Here is a 19,215-nt window from a genome sequence, read left to right as displayed (position 1 = left end):
AAGAGATTGGGTTGCTTAGTGAAAGAAGAGGGCCATCCAAGCAAGATGTATGATAGATTGTTAGTTGGGGGACGAAGGCTGGTAGATGGAAACCAGAATGCAGAACACTGCAAGCATTTAAAATTGTACATCGGGATAATGTCACTAACTGTAGACACTTTAAACTTAGTCGTGGGGAAGGTTCTCTCCCAAGCACAAATCAAGGCCGATATCAATAGTTGTTTGGGGTTATGTGGATTGGTTCAAGAAAGCCAGCATGTATTTGTTAAAATGGACCTTTGGTTGCTTGAAAACAAACATCTTTTTTTAAAAAAACAATTTTCAAAGCACGAGAACTCCGTTACAGTAAGAGGCACTGTCACAAGCAGCTTGTCTCTCCCCAAGAGTCTGCCTTATGGCTTACAGGTCATATATTTACATAGACAGAACTTCCAGTTTTCTAGAACTTTCAAACAGACTTCTCCATATAAGTACATATTTCATAGAATTCCCTTGGTATTCGTATCCCTTACCAATGGTGTATAGTCTTTTACTGCTTTGCCAAATAAGGAGTTCATTATCAGCCCTAGCCTTGCTGAATCGAAAACAAAAGAATGGAATGCACTTAGTTTCTCTCTTTCCCAACCAACATTTTAAAACTTACATTCTTAGATTTGTTAAATATAATCCATACTGAACTTTTCCGATTCAGACTTCAGATTTATTGTGAGACATGACATCACATACAACTCTGAGATTCTTTTTCCTGCAGGTAAGGCAGAATTACCACTTATTGGTAGTGCAAAAAACAAAACTGATTCAACATACACATATAAACAAATAAAGAAATGTAAACAAGTTGACTGTGCAATACCGAGATAGAAAATAATCAATAAAATGCACAAGAGTCCTTAAATGAGTCCCTGATTCAGTTTGTCATTGAGTCTGACAGTGGAGGGGTAACAGCTGTTCCTGAACCTGGTGGTGTGAGTCTTGTGGCACCTATACCCCTTTCCTGATGGTAGCAGCGAGAACAGAGGATCCTTGATGATTGCTGCTGCCCTCCAACAGCAGTGTTCCCTGTAGATATTCTTGATAGTGGGGAGGGTTTTGCCTGTGAAGTCCTGGGCTGTGCCCATTACCTTTTGCAGGGCTTTACGCTCATGGGTATTGGTGTCCCCACATCAGAATGTGATGCAGCTGGTCAGGACTTTTCCCACTACTCAGCTGTAGAAATTGCCAGGGTTTCTGGTGTCATACCAAACCTCCGCAAACTCCTGAGGCAGTAGAGGCGCTAACGTGCTTTCTTCACGGCACCATTGTGTATCATGTCGAGGAAGGACCCTCAGAGATAGTGACTCCCAAGGACTTAAACAAAGCTCACCCTCTCCACCTTGAATCCCCCAATGATCACTGGCTAATTTTGATAAAGTAATGTGAAAGGGTCAATGAGGGGAAAGCAGTTGATGTGTGGTATGAATGGACTTTCAAAGTCATCTCTTAGGATGCTATGTACTAGGCTTATCATGATTGTAGGCCAGGATATGAAAGATGATGGAAAAGCACAGATTAAAAAATTAACTCATAAATCACAAACAAGTAGTGAAAGATTATTCCTTGTGTCTGGTCTGAAAAGAGCGGAATTCCCCAAGGATGTGTTATTAAGTGACTTGGACTTGAGTGGACAGGGCACAGGCCCTGAGAATTATTGGCTTTTAGCCCCATTACTCTCTTCCTTCCTTGGAGCTCAGGTGAACTGTCAGGACGATAATAATAGGGTTTGAGGAGATGTAGACAGGCTGATGGAATGGATGGCAGATGTAATTTAATACTGGGAAGCATCAAGAGTTCTATGTTGATAGAAAAAATATAAGAGTAAATGTATTCCAGGGCCCAATTTTACAAGAATACAAAAATCGAGAGAGTTGTGCATAGTTCATCAAAAGCGGCAGGGATGGTTGAGAAAGTTTTTTTTAAAATAAATGCATTCAGCATCCTGGATTTATAAATAGAAGCAATGAGCATAACAACAAGGAAGTTGTGGTGAACTTGTACAAAATGTTGGTTCTGCCAGAGCGGAAGTTCTGTGTTCACTTCCAAGATTTCTGGGAGAGATGCGGAAACTCCATGCATAGAATGGGTAAGCTGGTTTTGGGAAAGGGCTGGACTTGTAATTATTGCCTATATTAAATTTTATTTACAACACTAAGAAGCTCGTTCCGGCCATTTAAATCTGTGTCGCCCAATTGAGGGAGGGAGGAAACCAGAACATCTAGAGGAAACCATGTGGACCACGGGGAGAACGAACAAATTCCTTACAGATGGTGCCAGATTCGAACCCGGGTTGCTGGCATTGTAATAGCATTGAGCTATCCACTACTCTAACTGTGCTGCCCAAAGACACGGATGGAATTAATAGAGGGATGCTGTTCTCAGTGGCAGAGACATGAGGAACGAGGGGATACAAATGAATGTAACCAAAAGTGGGCCAAGATTGCAGCGTCCTGCAGAGTAGTGGAAGTAGATTCAGTTGTGTTCAGAAAAGAGTGAAAAGAGTGATCTTGCAGGGAGAGGGATGAGGCAGATTGTTCGTGAATGTACTGACAATAACCACACCAGCAGTGCGAGTATAAGACAGCTTTAATAAACTAATATGTACACTGAGAGGTCTTGTCTCTGCAAGATGAACCTGGAAGGCTAGACTGTAGCTCTGGACTGCTTTATATACAAGGTCACCGGGATGGCCCTGGTGACCTAGTGGTGTAATTACATATCACCACAGTGTAAAAGAAGAACAGACCCAATGGGCTGAATGAATAAAGGATTGTTGGAGGAGCTCAGCAGGTCTGACAGCCCCACACTTGGTAATGGCCAGTCTATGTTTCAGGTCTGGAACTTTAAGGATTCATGGCTGGAGATCCCAGCCTCCGCAGCCTTGGTGTTTCACAGGGGGCTGAATCGGCTGCTTTCACCAGTAACAGGCCCATCAGCCCATGTCCACATCATCTACCATTCCAGAATTCTCCCACTGTCCACCACCTGGTCTGCCACGTAAATCTACAATGCCTCCTCTTTGGCACAGTATCTGCTGTGAATCCAGAACCATCCACGGCCTCGCCTGATGACCATTTTTTTTCCCCTTGGAGAGCAGCTGCGTCTAAACAATCTCTTTGACGCTGGGTGCAGGCTTCCTCTCATCGCTGAACATTCTTCTCTGCTGCTTTCAGTTGGCTCACCTTCATTGCTCATTATATTTTTCATAGTTTACAGAGCCAAAACATGTTTTTATTTTCGTTCCTTTTTTAAAAAATCTGTGGCTGAAACTCAAGATTTTGGGCTCCACTGATGGTTCCGGGAGCGGAGGGAAATCAAATAAAGCAAGTGGAACATGGTGAAAAATAACTCGACAAAGACTGGTTTGAACTGCCAGTGAGCAGCATTCAAGGCCAGCTGGGTCCAATGGTCCAGTGAATATATTCTGCCGACCATATGTTGTCATAGTTGCATAATGTGTCTGGAGACTACTGAAGTGTTTCAATCTTTTGTCAGAATCGGGTTGGGACCTTTGAAGAAGTGAGACAGCGACCGAAGTCAGGAGTTTGCTTTTGTCTGCTTGATAAATGGAGTTCGTGTTAATTAGCCCGACATAATCTTGCATCTGCGACCACAGGGTGACTGTGCCCTGGAATGGAACTTGCCAAAGATTATATATGTCAATGTCACTCAGAGACTTGACGCTTGAAGAAAAACAGGTAACAGCTGGAAGAGATGTACTGCTAACAACTCATCTACGTTAAAGAAACCGAGGGATGGGATTGAGGAGAAGGGAGGTTCTGCTGCAACTGTAGGAGGTCCTGGTGAGGTCGCAGCTGGAGCACTGCATGCAGTTCTGGTCTCCTTACTTGAGGAAGGACGAACTGGCTTAGGAGGTGGTGCAGAGGAGGTTCACCAGGTTGATCCCAGCAATGAGTGGGTTCGCCTATGAGGAGAGATTGAGTCATCTGGGACTGTACTCGCTGGAATTTATAAGAATGAGAGGGGATCTTTATACAAGCATATAAAATTATGAAAGACAGTAAGTACATTGTTTCCATTGGTGGGGGAGACCAGAACTAGGAGACATAGTTTCAAGATTCAAGGTACAGTAGTAGATTTAGGACAGAGATGAGGAGGAATTGCTTTTCCCAGAGGGTGGTGAATCTGTGGATTTGAAGCAGTGGAGGCGAACTCAGTAAATACCTTCTTTAAAGTTTGGATAGTATGGTGATATGTAATTACACGACGTGGTCACCAGGGGTCATCCCGGTGACCTATATAAAGCATAGACAGATTTTTACAAAGCAGGGGAATTAAGGGATATTGGGTGGGGGGGGGGGGGGTGGGGGGGAAAGACAGGTAAGTGGAGTTATCATCAGATCAGCCATGATCTCATTGAATGGCGGAGCAGGCTCGATGGGCCAGACGGCCGACTTCATGCTCCTATTTCTTGTGTTCCAGTCAGCTGAGGCACCAGACATACTGATTCTCTGAGTTTGGGAGGGTCATTTGGAAACTGTGATGCTGTATGAGGTCATCACAGTTTATGTGAGGTGGTAACTCAAGAAGGCAGCCAACATCATCTAGGATCCTCATCAGTCTGGTCACAGCCTCTTCTCGCGGAAGGAACCTCTTGGCAGAATGCAGATTTGCTAAGAGTGTATGGAGAAAGGTTCATTCCCAGCAGCATCGTGACAAAGGAATTTCTGGCTTACGGGTTGTTCCCGGGGACGCAAACAGAGTCAGAAATCCAGAACTGCTGGAAGATCATCAGCTCGATGAAAGACGTCCTTGGGTCTGCCCAAAACCTATTGATCTTTCAGCACATGGAGACATTGGTGAGGGAGTTCTGCCAACCGGCATGTTCCAGGCTGGGGGAGAATGTGCTGAGGGACGCACTGAGGCTCAGTGCAGCCAATGTGAGGGCACTGCGGGGAAGGACAGCAGTCTGGAGTCCTCCCGTTCCTGGGCCCTGAGGGGCTGAAACAAAGGGGAAGCCCCTCAACCAACAGAGGGGGAGGTGTGACAAAGTGTCACAGTGATGGTGTAAATAGGAATAAATGTAACAATGATGGAAATGTTTGGATACAAAACTAAGGGTGGGAAGAGACTTTGAACGGTTTTCCTTTTCTTGTAAATAAAGTCTTTTTAGTGGGGGGAAAAAGCCTGAAGTCCAGCAGCTCTTGGCTCAAGAACAGTTTTTTTCCCAACAGCTATCGGGCTCTTGACCCTAGCATTAACCATAAGCTATTCTCAACCCACCAACAGATCTGTCTGCACTATAGAAACATCATTTCTTTATCTTGCACCAAATAGAACTGTGAATCTTTGTTTATCTTTCCTTTTTTATATTTACTTCTTTTCTGTCTTGGCACATTGTGGTAATTTAATTTATACTACAGTATAATTTGTACTACTTGGTGGATCTTGTATTCCTGTGAGTTTTGGTGTATCTGTATGTGTGTAATGACAATAAACACTCATCCTTGTCATCTCTGCCCAACATCTGTACTCCAATAGTTGAGTGTTGTGCAAGTCCATTATCCACAAATCTCAGCAGATTAAAAGGATCCATTGAAGGTGAGTAGGTGATGTGTGGTTTCAGTGATGTTACTGCACGCCTTGCTATTAATACATGCTTTGCTAATCAATTATGGCTTCAGGATTAACAATTAAAAAAAAATATTTACAGCACAGTAGAAACCGATTTCGACCATTTAAATCTGCGCTGACCTCACAACATCCCCTCCCGGATCCAGAGGCCCGGTGATGGCCAGGGGAAGTTCCTTGCAGTGAATGGCCAGACCAAGCTTCGAGGCAAGGGATGCCCTTTCCACGCTTCACGCCACGCGTTCGCTCGATGGCCGTCGCCCCTACGAGAGGGTTCATTCACCCTTTAACAGGTCACGTTTTTCACCCTGCAGGTCTGGCCACCCTCCGCACCCAGGCAAGCCTGGTGGGAGAGCCGGTTTAGACGCTGACCACCCGACCATGTCACCTGGAACCAGTAGCACTCTGACAAGTGGCCAGACAGAGACTGGTCATTTACACCCAAATTAGGCGACACGGTTGTACTTTTTGGAGGGTGGGAGCAAACCAGAGCAAGCCCACGCTGACGTGGGGTGGACGTACAGATAGCGCCGGATTCGAACTCTGGTCACTAATAATAGTATCACATTAACTGTGCTGCCCAAGTTGAAAGTAAGGATAGGGAAATGAGAGCCAGAAGAAAGTGACAAAGTTCTCTGTATAATTGAAGAATGGTCTGTCATGTTCTGTGGTTGAGATGAAGAGTGACAGGCTGAAATGAAGTTCATTCTTCCCCAGACTGAAACTGGAGTCATCACATTTGATGGACTCCAGTGAGGTGAGGAGCAGTGCAGTGAACATATCTGGTGTGGGCAGAAGTGGAGAAACAAAGGATGATTCAATAAACAGAGCCTCAGCTCCCACATTGAAAATAATTATGTGTTTGACCTGTCAAGTTCTTGCTGGTGCCCAGGGGACGGAGCAATCATAGTATTTTCATTCCTCCTCATGTCACTACACAACCTCTCACACATGGCCATTATTCTCCTTGATCTACACCAATGTAGAGAGACGACTTAATCTACCTGCACATCTTTGGGATGTGGGGAGAAATTGGAACACCCGGGAGAAACCCACAGGGGAGAACAGGCAAACTCCGCACAGACAGCGCCAGTGTTTGGGATCAAACCCGGGTTCTTGGATCTGTGAGGCAGTAGCACTGTCTGAGATTCAGTGCTACATACCCGTTCAGCGAAGTTACTTAGAGGTTCTTGGATGTTACATCGTCAAAGAAAATAACTCTAGTGAGTTGTGCTGAACCAAAATTGGATTTGATGCGGGACAGGCAGACACGGTTGCAGGGGAAAATTGGTTGGTTGGGGTTGGGTGTTGGGTTTTCCTCCTTTGCCTTTTGTCAGTGAGGTGGGCTCTGCGGTCTTCTTCAAAGGAGGTTGCTGCCCGCCAAACTGTGAGGCGCCAAGATGCACGGTTTGAGGCGATATCAGCCCACTGGCGGTGGTCAATGTGGCAGGCACCAAGAGATTTCTTTAGGCAGTCCTTGTACCTTTTCTTTGGTGCACCTCTGTCACGGTGGCCAGTGGAGAGCTCGCCATATAACACGATCTTAGGAAGGCGATGGTCCTCCATTCTGGAGACGTGACCCACCCAGCGCAGCTGGATCTTCAGCAGCGTGGACTCGATGCTGTCGACCTCTGCCATCTCGAGTACTTCGACGTTAGGGATGAAAGCGCTCCAATGAATGTTGAGCATGGAGCAGGGACAATGCTGGTGGAAGCGTTCTAGGAGCCGTAGGTGATGCCGGTAGAGGACCCATGATTCGGAGCCGAACAGGAGTGTGGGTATGACAACGGCTCTGTATACGCTTATCTTTGTGAGTTTTTTCAGCTTACATATATTTTAAGTATATAGCGTACAGTTGGGGAAACTACGTTTCTGTATATATATAAAATAGTTACTTTATACTCTTTTTGTTTGTTCCTTTTTATTACTGTATCTGGGCCCGAGGAATGCTCTACTTTTGTAAAGTTGGAAAAACTCAGCCAGTCAAGCAATGTCCTGTATATAGTAAAGATAAAAATAGATAACTGATGTTTCGGGCTTGAACCCTTCATCAAGGAATGGGAAATTGTCAGCAGGCATCCGAATAAAAAGGTTAATGGGGGTGGGGTGGAATTGTGAGGGGAGGAGCTTGGTTTTAAAGTTACCTTGTACCAGAGAAGTGCAGACTTTAAAAAATATTGAAGATAATTGCAAAGATCCAGGCGATCTGGCTGTGAACTAGATAACCTGAGGAGACAGCAGATTATAACACCAAGAATGAAATAACTTTGGAAGTGTCTGTGAAAGGTCATTGAATGTTCCTGCAGGAGAACACTCCCTTTATTTATAGCTAGCTGTGTTACTGTAGGCTAGCACTCCTTGTGTTCAATACAGCACTTTCTGTTTCCGGAAGGCATTGGTTGCTTGATTTTAGCGCCTGTTATGTGTGTCATTGGAGTGGAAGAGTGCTTTGTGTTCTATAAAGCAGACAGTGTTACTGCAGGGTAATATACCCTTGCACAGCTCGTGGCCTGTACTCGTTGGAATTTAGGAGAATAAGGAAGGATCGCATTGAAACAATTTGAATGTTGTAAGGTGTGGACAGTCGGTGTAGAAAGGTTGTTCCCCATGGTGAGAGAGTCGAGGACAAGAGGGCGCAGCTTCAGGATTGAAGGGTGTCCACTTGGAACAGAGATGCAGAGGAACTTCTTTGGCCAGAGGGCTGTGAATCTGGGGAATTCATTGCAGTTGCTGGGGGCCAGGTCATTGGTTGTATATAAGGGCAGAGATCGATAGGTTCTTGATCAGCGAGGGCATCAGAGGTTATGTGGAGAAGGGCGGGCAGTGGGGCTGAGTGAGAAAATGAATCAGCTCATGATAGAATGGCAGGGCAGATTCGATAGCCTATTTCTACTCCTACGTCTAATGGTCTTATAATGCGCACCATGTCACGGGACTAATGCACCGCTCCAAGATATAGCACACGGAACTACTGGAGGGTGATACTTCCTTGTGTTCTTTTACACAAGTAGTGGTCACTCAGTTGCATTATTATCGTGCGCTTTGTTACTCCAGGGGTAACATCCTGTCGTGCACTTAGTGGTGCCATATGTTACTGTGGATTAATACTCACTCCTGTTTTTTTTCGTGCATTGTTCCCTTTGCATAATCCCCCAGCTCGATGTTCGCTTGGTGTTCCGGCTGGATACCAATCCCTTGTGCACTTCTTTGTAGTCAGTTTTCTGCAGGATAATTCCCCCATGAGGAGCAGATAATTACCATTCTCAGGTCTCGGTTAGCACAGTCTGTTACTGCAAGGTCATTCTGCTCCTGCATTGAAGCCTTTTTGATTAAATCCTGGGAGTGGATTCAGGAGCACGGCCCATATCACCATCAATAAACTATCTGTGGTCAGACCTGATCAGAGGGCAAGATGAACTTTGCATTTGTCCTGAAGTTTGTGCTGGGTTAATAGGAAGAATATTTAATGAGAAGCGCCTGGAGAATGTGGCAACACGCAAATAAAATCTCGGCTAGAAGGGAGCTCCAGCCTTACAGTCATCAGGTTTTCATGTGCTAAGGAGTTGAAGAATCGTGTAGCTAGTTGTCCACATGAGAACATATTATTGGTTTGCAAGAGGAACAACTTTCTGACATTGTGCTTGAAATTTTTCCCAGAGGTACAATTATTGGGCAGGGTGATTAACTGAGCGACCTCAGGGTTTGAGAATGTTGGTTAGAAGTGAATAACTTGTACTAGGAAAATGCTCCCAAGCCTTCTATCCTTCCTGAGAAAGTCTCTGAGCAATGGTGTAGCTGGGTGGGGTGAGGGGGGGGGTCACCTTTAAAGCCCGGCAGCACCCCCAATCCCATGGCCCTCCCGCACTGCATACTTTTGAACTGTGTGAGACCGCGGCAGATGCTGTGATCTCACAGAGTTCCAAAACAGGCACCACTGATTTGCCCTGCCTTCTCCTTGTGTGTGCTCCCTGCTGATTGGGCTATTGGCTGGCACATGCGTGAATCGCCACAAACACAAGGCGCGGAAAGAATTCGAGATTTATGTTCAAGCAATAAATTGGAGAGGGAGAGCCTGAGAGGCGAGAGCTGAGTAAAATGTTTAAAAACTGAATTGCAGATTGTGCCGCACAATTCAGGTAGGCCGAGGGGAGGTCTCGGAGTTGGGCGTCGGGAGCTCTGGTAACTGGAGTCCTGATCCCGAACCCTCTCCTCGGCCTTCCGCTGCAGAAAGATTGCTCCGCCCTATATGATAGAACAATGTCAAGTGTTGCCAAAGCGATTGCCAATTATATAATAACCAACTTGTTCCTTTTACGGTCTCCAATATCACTTTGAAACAATGGGAAAGGAAAGGAATAAAAAAACTTATCTGATTTTTTTTTGAAGGACATTTTTGTTCTTTTGAGGAATTACAAAAGAAATTTGGTATTAGTGGAAATTCTGTATTTGTGTACTATCAGTTAAGATCATTTGTAAAACAAATATATGGTCGTCAAATGACTTTATTGCCCGAAACTAGCTTTGAGAAATATGTACTTTCAATACCAGAAAAGGGGTATATATCTGATTTGTATTGTATTCTACAAGAAATTGAAAGTAAGAAAAATTGGGATAAAGATAAGTTGAAATGGGAAAAAGATTTAGGTTCTACAATAGCTGAAGAAGCCTGGATGGAAATTAGTCAGAATAGCATTCGGAAATTGATTAATGCTAGATTAGCGATGATTAATTATAATTTTATACATCAATTATATCTAACACCAGAAAAATTTTAAAAAATTGGTCTTAGTAAGTCAGATTGTTGTTTTCGTTGTGATCAGATAGCTAGTACTTTTTTACATACTGTTTGGTCTTGTGACCGATTGCAACAGTTTTGGAAAGGTATTCAATCTATATTTAATAGATTATATAATATTTGTGTTGTATTAGATCCTGATATATTTTTATTAGGGAATATGCAATCATTAATTGATTTAGGATTAAATGATTATCAGATTTCTTTTATCTATTTAGCTTTAGCAGTGGCCAAGAAATGTATAGCATCTACTTGGAAAGATAGAAATATATTAACTTTGGATAGGTGGTATTTGGAGATGAAGTCTTGTTTGATTATGGAAAGGATATCTTTTTCAATTCAAGATAAGATGTCTTTTTATGTTGAAGTGGACTCCATTTGTTAAGTATATGCAATTGTTTGATTTAAGTATGTTCCTAGATGTGATATTTTAGATTTGATAAATCTTTTTTTTAAATTATTTTTATTTGTCATTTTTTTTTCTTTGTGTGTGCTTTTTTAATATATAATATTATTAATTTTACTAATTCTTCACTCTTTATTTTGGGGGAGGGGAAGGGTGGGTTTTTTTTAATATAGATTTTATTTAGTTCTTGTATATGTAGGGGGGGTTAGGTTGAATTAAGTTAGGTTATTAATGTTGTATTGTAATTATATTATTTTATTTTATATTTTTTTCTTTAAATGTGATTTTTCTTTTTATTCCTGTGATTAAAATCTTTAAATAAAGTTTTTTTTTAAAAAAAAGTGTTGCCAAAGCTTCCCGTGAGCAAAGTAATAAACGCACAAGTGTGTGGTCACTTTCTTTTGTGGGAACTTACTCTGCGCACATTGCCTACTACGTTTCCTCCATTAGTTCAGTTCCCGCACTCGACAGGAACATCAATGGTTGTTCAATTGTTCGAAGGAGTTGGGAGAGGTGTAAAAGAAAAGTTATTCATTGTTTCTTTCAAGGAAGGGCAGGAGGAATGTCTAGAGAAGAGGAGAGGAGGAAGAGAGGGAAGGGGAGAGAGGAGAGGAGAGTGTGGAGGCATTGTGCGCTGGTGGCAAAACCTGTGTGCACACGCACATGGGCACAGCTGGGGTCACAGCGCCTTTCTTTATGTCCTCTCACTTCCCCCCGACATCAAAACCTGGCTTCTCCACTGCCTCTGAGAATACCTCTGATTCTGAAATTATTTCCCCAAACTGAGCTGGACTTGCGGATACATTTCAGATAATCATGATTTAATTGATTTTTTTTTTAATCTGGAAAGGCCCTTCTAGCCCATGAGCCGGTGCCTCTCAAATACACCCCTGAAAACAATGAACCCACTAACTCAGTCTTTGGAACATGGGAGGAAACCAGAGCACCGCGCAGGTGTGATGAGAATGCACAGACCCCTGACTGACAGCTCCGGATTCGAACCGGGTCGCTGGCACTGTAACAGCGTTGTCCTGACCGCTGCACTAACCACGTTCAGCACTCCTTAAAAGTATGAGTTGAACTTTTTGTGAATTAATGGAGGGTTGGTGACGGAGTGGAGTAGGTGACTCCACTATTTTACATTTACAAGGATTGTCAGAAGGGACTCGGCAAGTAAAACTCAGATGATCGGGCACTTTGGTGCTTGATTGGCAAATTCTGAAATCTATAGATCCTTTGTTTTGGGGTAAACTCGATGACTGAGACAGAGAATTCCAAAGGTTTTCTTACCTTAATTCTCGACTGAGTACCATCCTTCCCATATGGAGACTCGCAAGCCCTTTAACAGATTTGCAACAGTCGGCGGGATCACTGAAACCTGTGAGAATACAGGCCCAGGCTGCCATATCTCTCCTCTTGTAGCAAAATCATCTTTCCTGGAGACAGACTAGTGCATCCTTCCTTGGGCAAGAAGAACAAAACTGTTTCCAATATTCCAGGTGTCGTCTCACCACAGCTCCCTACATTGCATTAAGACCATGTTAATCCATAAAAAAAACTCATTATTAATGCAAACTTGCTCATTGCCTTCTTAATTACTTACTCTATCTATATGTTGGCCTCGGTCTCTTGTGTATAAACATGTCCAGGTCCCATTGAATTTCTTGCAGTAATGTCAGGGGACAGTGGTTTGACTTACCATGTTGGATGTGATCAAAAGGGAGAGGCTTTTCCCTTCAGAGGAGAACCTAATTTTTCTTGAACACTGGCACAACCTCAGGGCTTTCGGCTGACTCACGACTGCAGATTCTGTTCAAAATTCATCATGTTTGTGGATAATATAAGAGGAGGTTGGGCAAGAACAACAACCTGGATCTCAATCTGGATCTCAACATGGGCAAAACAAAGGAGATGATTGTGGACTTCAGGAGGATAAAGGTCGACCATTTACCACCACATATCAATGGGCCGCAGGATCACGGTGGGGGGCATTCGCGGGCCAAATAAGTTATCATGCCCCCCCCCCCCCACCGACTAGTCCGCAACACTAGCACCACCAGAGAGGTTGTCACCAAAATGAAGTACGAGGTTTCATCTGCACGGGCTATAAGCACGCGCATATGTCTGATGCACAAGAGGGAAGCAGGGTAGGTATGGCACCCCCCTCAATTGAGTTCTCGAACGACACCCTCTGCAGTTACCCTTATGCCCCCCCAAGTTCCGACACCAAGTTTGATGGGTTCATTGTGGAGAGAATGTGTCTTGGGTAAACTTGCACCTCTCACTTTGTTCGTTTTAGATTGGTCACAGTGTTTGAGCTACCAAAAGAAAACAGAGAAACACTCCAAGAGCACTTCAGTTTATACAAATCTTTATTACAAAATCTTAAGCTGATTTCAAACTACAACATGCAAACCCTTCCCAATTATACTTATCAATGCCTGGACTGGTCCCAGCTGCCAAAGCGAGGCAACGTCCGCACACTTGTAGTAGGTTGTCAGGGCGCCGGTAGCAGCTTCTCCACCTCCCCCGACCGGGACGTTGGTTGGACTCTAGAAGTTGTTCTTCTTGCTGAAAGATGTTTCCACCTCTCAGAGAGTCTGAAACTTCAGCAGTGGGACCATGGCTTATATTAGCCAAAAATTGCTTACTTAAGCACCTATTCCCTGCTCAAAAAAAATAACCGAGCACGCCTAGGCTTCTATCAAATACCACAACTTTCTAGCTTGTCACTTTGAATACGATGATTTACTTAGCTTCAAAGCCTCACCTGACAGTCTACGACCAACAATCCCATCAATCTCAAACAGCAACCGGCTAACAAGCAGGAAGATTAAACGTTCTTGGTACCAAATGTCTTTTTGTCAGATAACTGCACCTCTGGGCCCCATGGTGGAATTTAGCTTATGCCTGCTGATTCCTACATTGTTCTCAAAGTAAGTTACTGATACTCAGCCTTGCAGAAGCAAAAGCATGGTCTAAATCCTCCATTACATTCCACCCCTTGGTCGCAGTCTGTCACTTACGAGACCTAACAAGCATTCGAGTACAGAAGGAGTGAAAAAGAAAAACCAAAACTACAATAATCACAAAAATAAGCAATAATGCGAGCAACCAATGGAGAATAGTGTGGCCCAACCCCCCAAATGTACCAGTTAACATGAAAAACGATTCCAACCAAGGCTCAAACTATCCTTGTGGGCCACAATTCCCAGTCGCTGAAACTCACGAACAGATTTTGAAACATGCTGAACAATATCAGAAATATTAGTGGATACATCGGGCCGTGTCCCCCACGGGCAACTCCCTCGGAATGTCCTCGACATTACAAATCCAATTGCTGGCACCAAAGTAGCTGTTAAGCCAGATCAGCAGGAGCACAAGGCGGAGGACCTGGAACAAAGAAGCCTGACATATCACTCACAATGCCATAAGCATTCAGTATTTAAACAAACTAAACCATCCTGTCCCTCAATAGCTACCCACCGAATGTTACCCTGGGCAGATGTCACTATTTCCCCTTTTACAGGAGGGCCACTTCCTGGTGGTGGCACCCATACCTTTTGTCCGGCATTCTCTAGTTTGGGAATGGGCAGCAATGACTGTTTTTCCTCTGGAATAGGCTGTAGTTCAGGAGCGTGAAGAAGTCGGTGGAAAGGTGTACCTCCTTTTAAAGGGCGATGATTCAAATTATCGACTGCCTGCTGCAGCACATGGTACCACCCCTTCAGGGTCCCCAGTGGTGTTAATAAACAAATTTGTTCCTTCAATAAGCCATTCATTTGTTCAACTAACCTGGCAGCCTGCGGGTAATAAGGAATATGGTGAACCCATAAGATACTGTTGTCAGTTGCCCAATCACAGATTGCCTTCCCGGAGAAGTGCGAGCCATTATCAGTCTGAATTTCCTCTGGTACATCATAACGAGAAATTAAATGGTTTAGTCCTTGGATAGAGCTAGCTTGGTCAGCCATCTTGGTGGGAAAAGCAAAAGCCAGGCCCAAAAAGGTGTCAACCATTACTAGGACGTAACGTTTACCCATGCAGTCTGGCATGGGGCCTATGTAATCAATTTGCCAGACCGCAGCTGAGCGAGCTCCCTGTCTTATTCGGCCTGCTTGGTGGACTGGAATGCCCTTTCCTGATCGTTACCTCATAAAAAGTCTGTTTTTCTTTTGGGTAATCTTATATAGAGGACCTAAAAGCAATGCCAAGGGTGGAATTTGGCGTCGCCAGTATCCCAATAACCCTAGGAAACGCTGGGTCTCCCATTTACTAGTAGGAGTGGCCAAGACTGCGATCTTATTGCGAACTTTATCGGGAACCATCTGTTCTCTAGCATGCCACTGAATTCCAAGGAAAATAACCATCTGGGATGGGCCCTGCACCTTAGCGGGGTTAATGGCCCACCCTATTTGCATCAGGGTATCTTGGACACTCTCCATACCTTCCTGTACCATCTCTTCCATGGCCCCTTGGATCATCACATCATCAATATAATGGTGAATCGAGAGAGAAGGTGATATTGGCACCATCTCCAAATCACAGGCAATTAGGCTGTGGCAAATAGTGGGAGAGTGTACATAGCTCTGAGGGAGGTGGGTGAAGGTATACTGGCGCCCCTTCCAGGTAAAGACAAACTGATCCTGTGAGACCTCAGCTATAAGAATACTGAAGAAGGCGTTAGTGAGATCAATGACAGCATACCATGTTCCCGAGTTCCTAGTAGCAATGTTTTCAATAAGGGTAACAACTGCCAAAGCAAGTGGTGGGGCATGTTTGTTCAAGAAACGATAATCAACTGTCATTCTCCAGGAGCCATCTGGCTTCTGGGCTGGCCAAACAGGGTTATTAAAGGGTGACGTTGCGGGCCTCACTACCCCTTCTTCTTGCAAAGCATCGACGGTGGCAGTAATCTCTTCCTGCCCTTCAGGGAGGCGATATTGTGGAATGCATACTGGTTTCGGTGGGGGGGGGGCACCATCACAGGATCCCATTTAGCATGACCCACCACTAGTCTTTTTGTAATAGTCCGAATTCCAAATGCAAATCCCCCTTGGCTAGTATTAAGGGCCATACTGGTCAACATATTGATACCCAGGATACGCTCGTCAGTGGCAGCCACCAGGGCATGTAACCATACAGGGGAAGGGTCAACACCCACCATGGCACGGAGTTTTATTTCCTTCGCCAGGCTGATCACTCCTCCCATCCCCTCTATTCGAAATGTCGGTCCAGTCCAGAGGTTGGGGTTATCAGGAATCACCGAGTGCTCTGCACCAGTATCAACCAAGGCCAAATATTGGTGGTCATTACCCCCACCCCAATGGATTGTTAACGGTATGTAGGGCCCCATGTATCCACCGTATCTCAATGGAGTAGACACAGGAATCCCACCCGCACCCTCATGCCTTAGTAGGGTTCAGGGGCTTCCAGGACCACATGGTACTATTATCCATAAGAGCCTTGTTAATCATTTGTTGTACCTCATCACGGGTAACTGGAGCAAGAGAAGCTGGCTCGATAGAAGCAGCAGTGGGAGCAGAAGGCACAGCTGGGCCAGGAGGACTCAGCAGCTGGGGACGATGTTCCCCTGCTTTCCTCTTATAAAGGGCATAAAGGACCGTGGTAGGTTTCCCATCAATATCACTTTTAGGTACGCCTAACTTTAACAAGATTAGAAAAAGATCCTTTCTTGTCGGTCCGTTATTAGCAGCAGGCCCTCTCTTTTCATCCTGCTTGTCTGATTTAACCTGGGTTGTACGTGAGTGGATTTTACCTCCCAACTCTAATTCTCTAAGCCCAGATAAGGCGTGCACCACCTCAGACACAGGGTGCCCAATTAGCGGACTAGTTACGGACAGAACCAGTCCCCGTACAGTGGGTTGGGCAGAGCGAACCAATTGGGTATGCATTCCGGCAGTAAACATCTCTTCGTCAGGGCTCCCCCCATGTACCCACAGCCTCAAACGCCCTGCATACAAGGCAGAGGCCAGGGCCTGCTGTCGAATTACTGCTATACCCTCCTCTGGGGTGCCCAAATTGTTCTGCAAATGTAAATCCCAATCTACTGGTGACGGGTATACTCGTAACAGGGCATCCCCTAGAGTGGCAAGTAAGTAATCCACCCCTCTCATTCTACCATGTAGCTCAGCAGTGACCCGGATATCAGTACTCAACGTTCCTAATCCCAACAGTTCCTCAGGGGTCAAATATACATTACCCCCTTCTTGTTCCCAAACACGCAGGAGCCAGGCCGCCAGAGTTTCTCCCGTCTTTTGCCTAAATCGATCTCCAATGGCGGCCAGCTCTTTTATAGAGAAGTCACGTATCGTTGACTGCTCCCGACCCCTGTTCCCACTTTGGCCCATAGGGCCCTCTACTCAGTGGACGGGAGGAGGCCGAGGCCATCCCGTAGGGGAGTGACATTGAGAATAAGCAGGGGTTCGGGTACCTTCCCCTGAGTCTGCTTGGGAGGCCGGGGCATCTATCCCTTCAATCTCTACCATTATATCACACCCCTCTCCGTCTGTTTGGGAAGTCCGCTGCCTTACGGGGCGGGCATGAACAGTGGGTGGAGAGGGGAGTACATCAGGCACATGCCGAGGGGTATCCGCATTATTACCATTGTCATCATTCCAGATATTCCCGTCCCAATTATCAATTACATCAGGATCGTCGCCATTCCTTATCATGGCATGAATACGATGTGGATCAGATTCTACCCCTTGCTTTTCCTTATCTGCTGCAGAGCTGCTGCCTGAGTTTAATATTACAGCAGATCGTTTGGACATGCTTATTCTCCCATTCTTTGGCTCAGTCCTGACTGGTGCGAACAATCTTGCTCATCATGGAACAGCGTTGTCGCTTGGCTTCTATCTCCTTCTCTAGTTGCTCTCTCTTGTGCTGGGAATCTACTTGGTGAAATAATTCTGCTGAATAGAGCGGCGTAAGGCTGTGGCCAGCAGCCAAAAACCGTCCGTCAGCGTCCCCTTTTCATCAGGAAATTGACTCTCTCGAAGGAGAGTGGCAACCCGCTCTCCCAGAGGCACACATCATGGATCTAACCTCTCATCCCAACTAATGGGTGGTCCCACAAAGACAGGGTATTGGCCAAATGCCAAACCCATCGTATTTGGAAGTCCATCCCGGAATCAAGAACTGCTCAGGGCTCACCTCTTTCTTTCGGTAAAACATCTCGAGACCAATCCTGCCGACTACGCCAATTGTCCTGGGTAAACTTGTACCTCTCACTTTATTCGTTTTGGATTGGTCACAGTGTTTGAGCTACCGAAAGAAAACAGAGACACACTCCAAAAGCACTTCAGTTTATACAAATCTTTATTACAAAATCTTGAGCTGATTTCAAACTACAATATGCAAGCCCTTCCCAATTATACTTATCAATGCCTGGACTGGTCCCAACTGCCGAAGCGAGGCAACGACCGCACACTTGTAGTAGGTTGTCAGGGCGCCGGTAGCAGCTTCTCCACCTCCCCCGACTGGGACGTTGGTTGGACTCCAGAAGTTCTTCTTGCTGAGAGATGTTTCCACCCCTCAGAGAGTCTGAAACTTCAGCAGCGGGTCCATAGCTTATATTACCCAAAAATTGTTTACTCAAGCACCTATTCCCAGCGCGAAAAAAAAAGATAACTGAGCCTATCAAATACCACAACTTTCTAGCTTGTCACTTTGAATACAATGATTTACTTAGCTTCAAGGCCTCGCCTGACAGTCTGCGACCAACAATCCCATCAATCTCAAACAGCAACCGGCTAACAAGCAGGAAGATTAAACGTTCTTGGTACCAGATGTCTTTTTGTCAGATAACTGCATCTCTGGGCCCCATGGTGGAATTTAGCTTATGCCTGCTGATTCCTACATTGTTCTCAAAGTAGGTTACTGACACTCAGCCTTGCAGAAGCAAAAGCATGGTCTAAATCCTCCATTACAGAGTGGAGAGCACAAAGTTCCTTGGTGTCCATATAAAGAATGACCCATCCTGGTCCCACAGCACCTCCTCATTAGCCAGGAAGGAAGCTGTAGCTGTTCCCAAATCTCTTAAGAAGGTTGAGGAGGACAAGGCTACCGGCCACCGTCCTGACTACATTTTACAGGAGCGCCTATTGAGAGTGTCCTGTCTGGCTGCATCGTTGTATGGGGACGGTAGCTGCAAAGCGTTGGACTGGAAGTCAATGCGGAGGTCGTTAAGACGGCGGAGAAGATCACTGGGTCTCCCTTTCCCTTTCCACTTGCTGGATGTATTGCTTAAATAGGGCTCAAAGAATTGGAGATGACCCTTTCCATCCAGTGCACAGAATCTTTGACCCACTGCCATCAAGAAGGAAATTCAGGAACATGCAAATCAGGACTGCCAGGCTGAGAAATA

General features: G+C 45.1%; 1 protein-coding gene and 1 long non-coding RNA gene across 2 annotated transcripts in view; one reads left to right on the top strand and one right to left on the bottom strand.

Annotated features, from left to right (window-relative positions):
* The window catches only part of add2 (adducin 2 (beta)), a 101,969-nt gene that overhangs the window by 4,634 nt on the left and 78,120 nt on the right, over positions 1 to 19,215 (top strand). The gene's annotated exons all lie outside the window — the stretch shown is intronic.
* LOC138752424 (uncharacterized) lies at positions 7,701 to 12,258 on the bottom strand. The gene is made up of 3 exons (XR_011350629.1): positions 12,117 to 12,258; positions 8,738 to 8,846; positions 7,701 to 7,851 (listed from the first exon to the last, which is right to left on the bottom strand). It is a non-coding gene; the product is annotated as an uncharacterized lncRNA (long non-coding RNA).

Source organism: Narcine bancroftii, chromosome 2 (genome assembly GCF_036971445.1).
Source record: "Narcine bancroftii isolate sNarBan1 chromosome 2, sNarBan1.hap1, whole genome shotgun sequence".
NCBI classification, from domain to species: Eukaryota; Metazoa; Chordata; class Chondrichthyes; order Torpediniformes; family Narcinidae; genus Narcine; species Narcine bancroftii.
The sequence above is the reverse complement of the archived record's forward strand: the minus strand, read 5'-3'. Positions and strand labels throughout refer to the sequence as shown.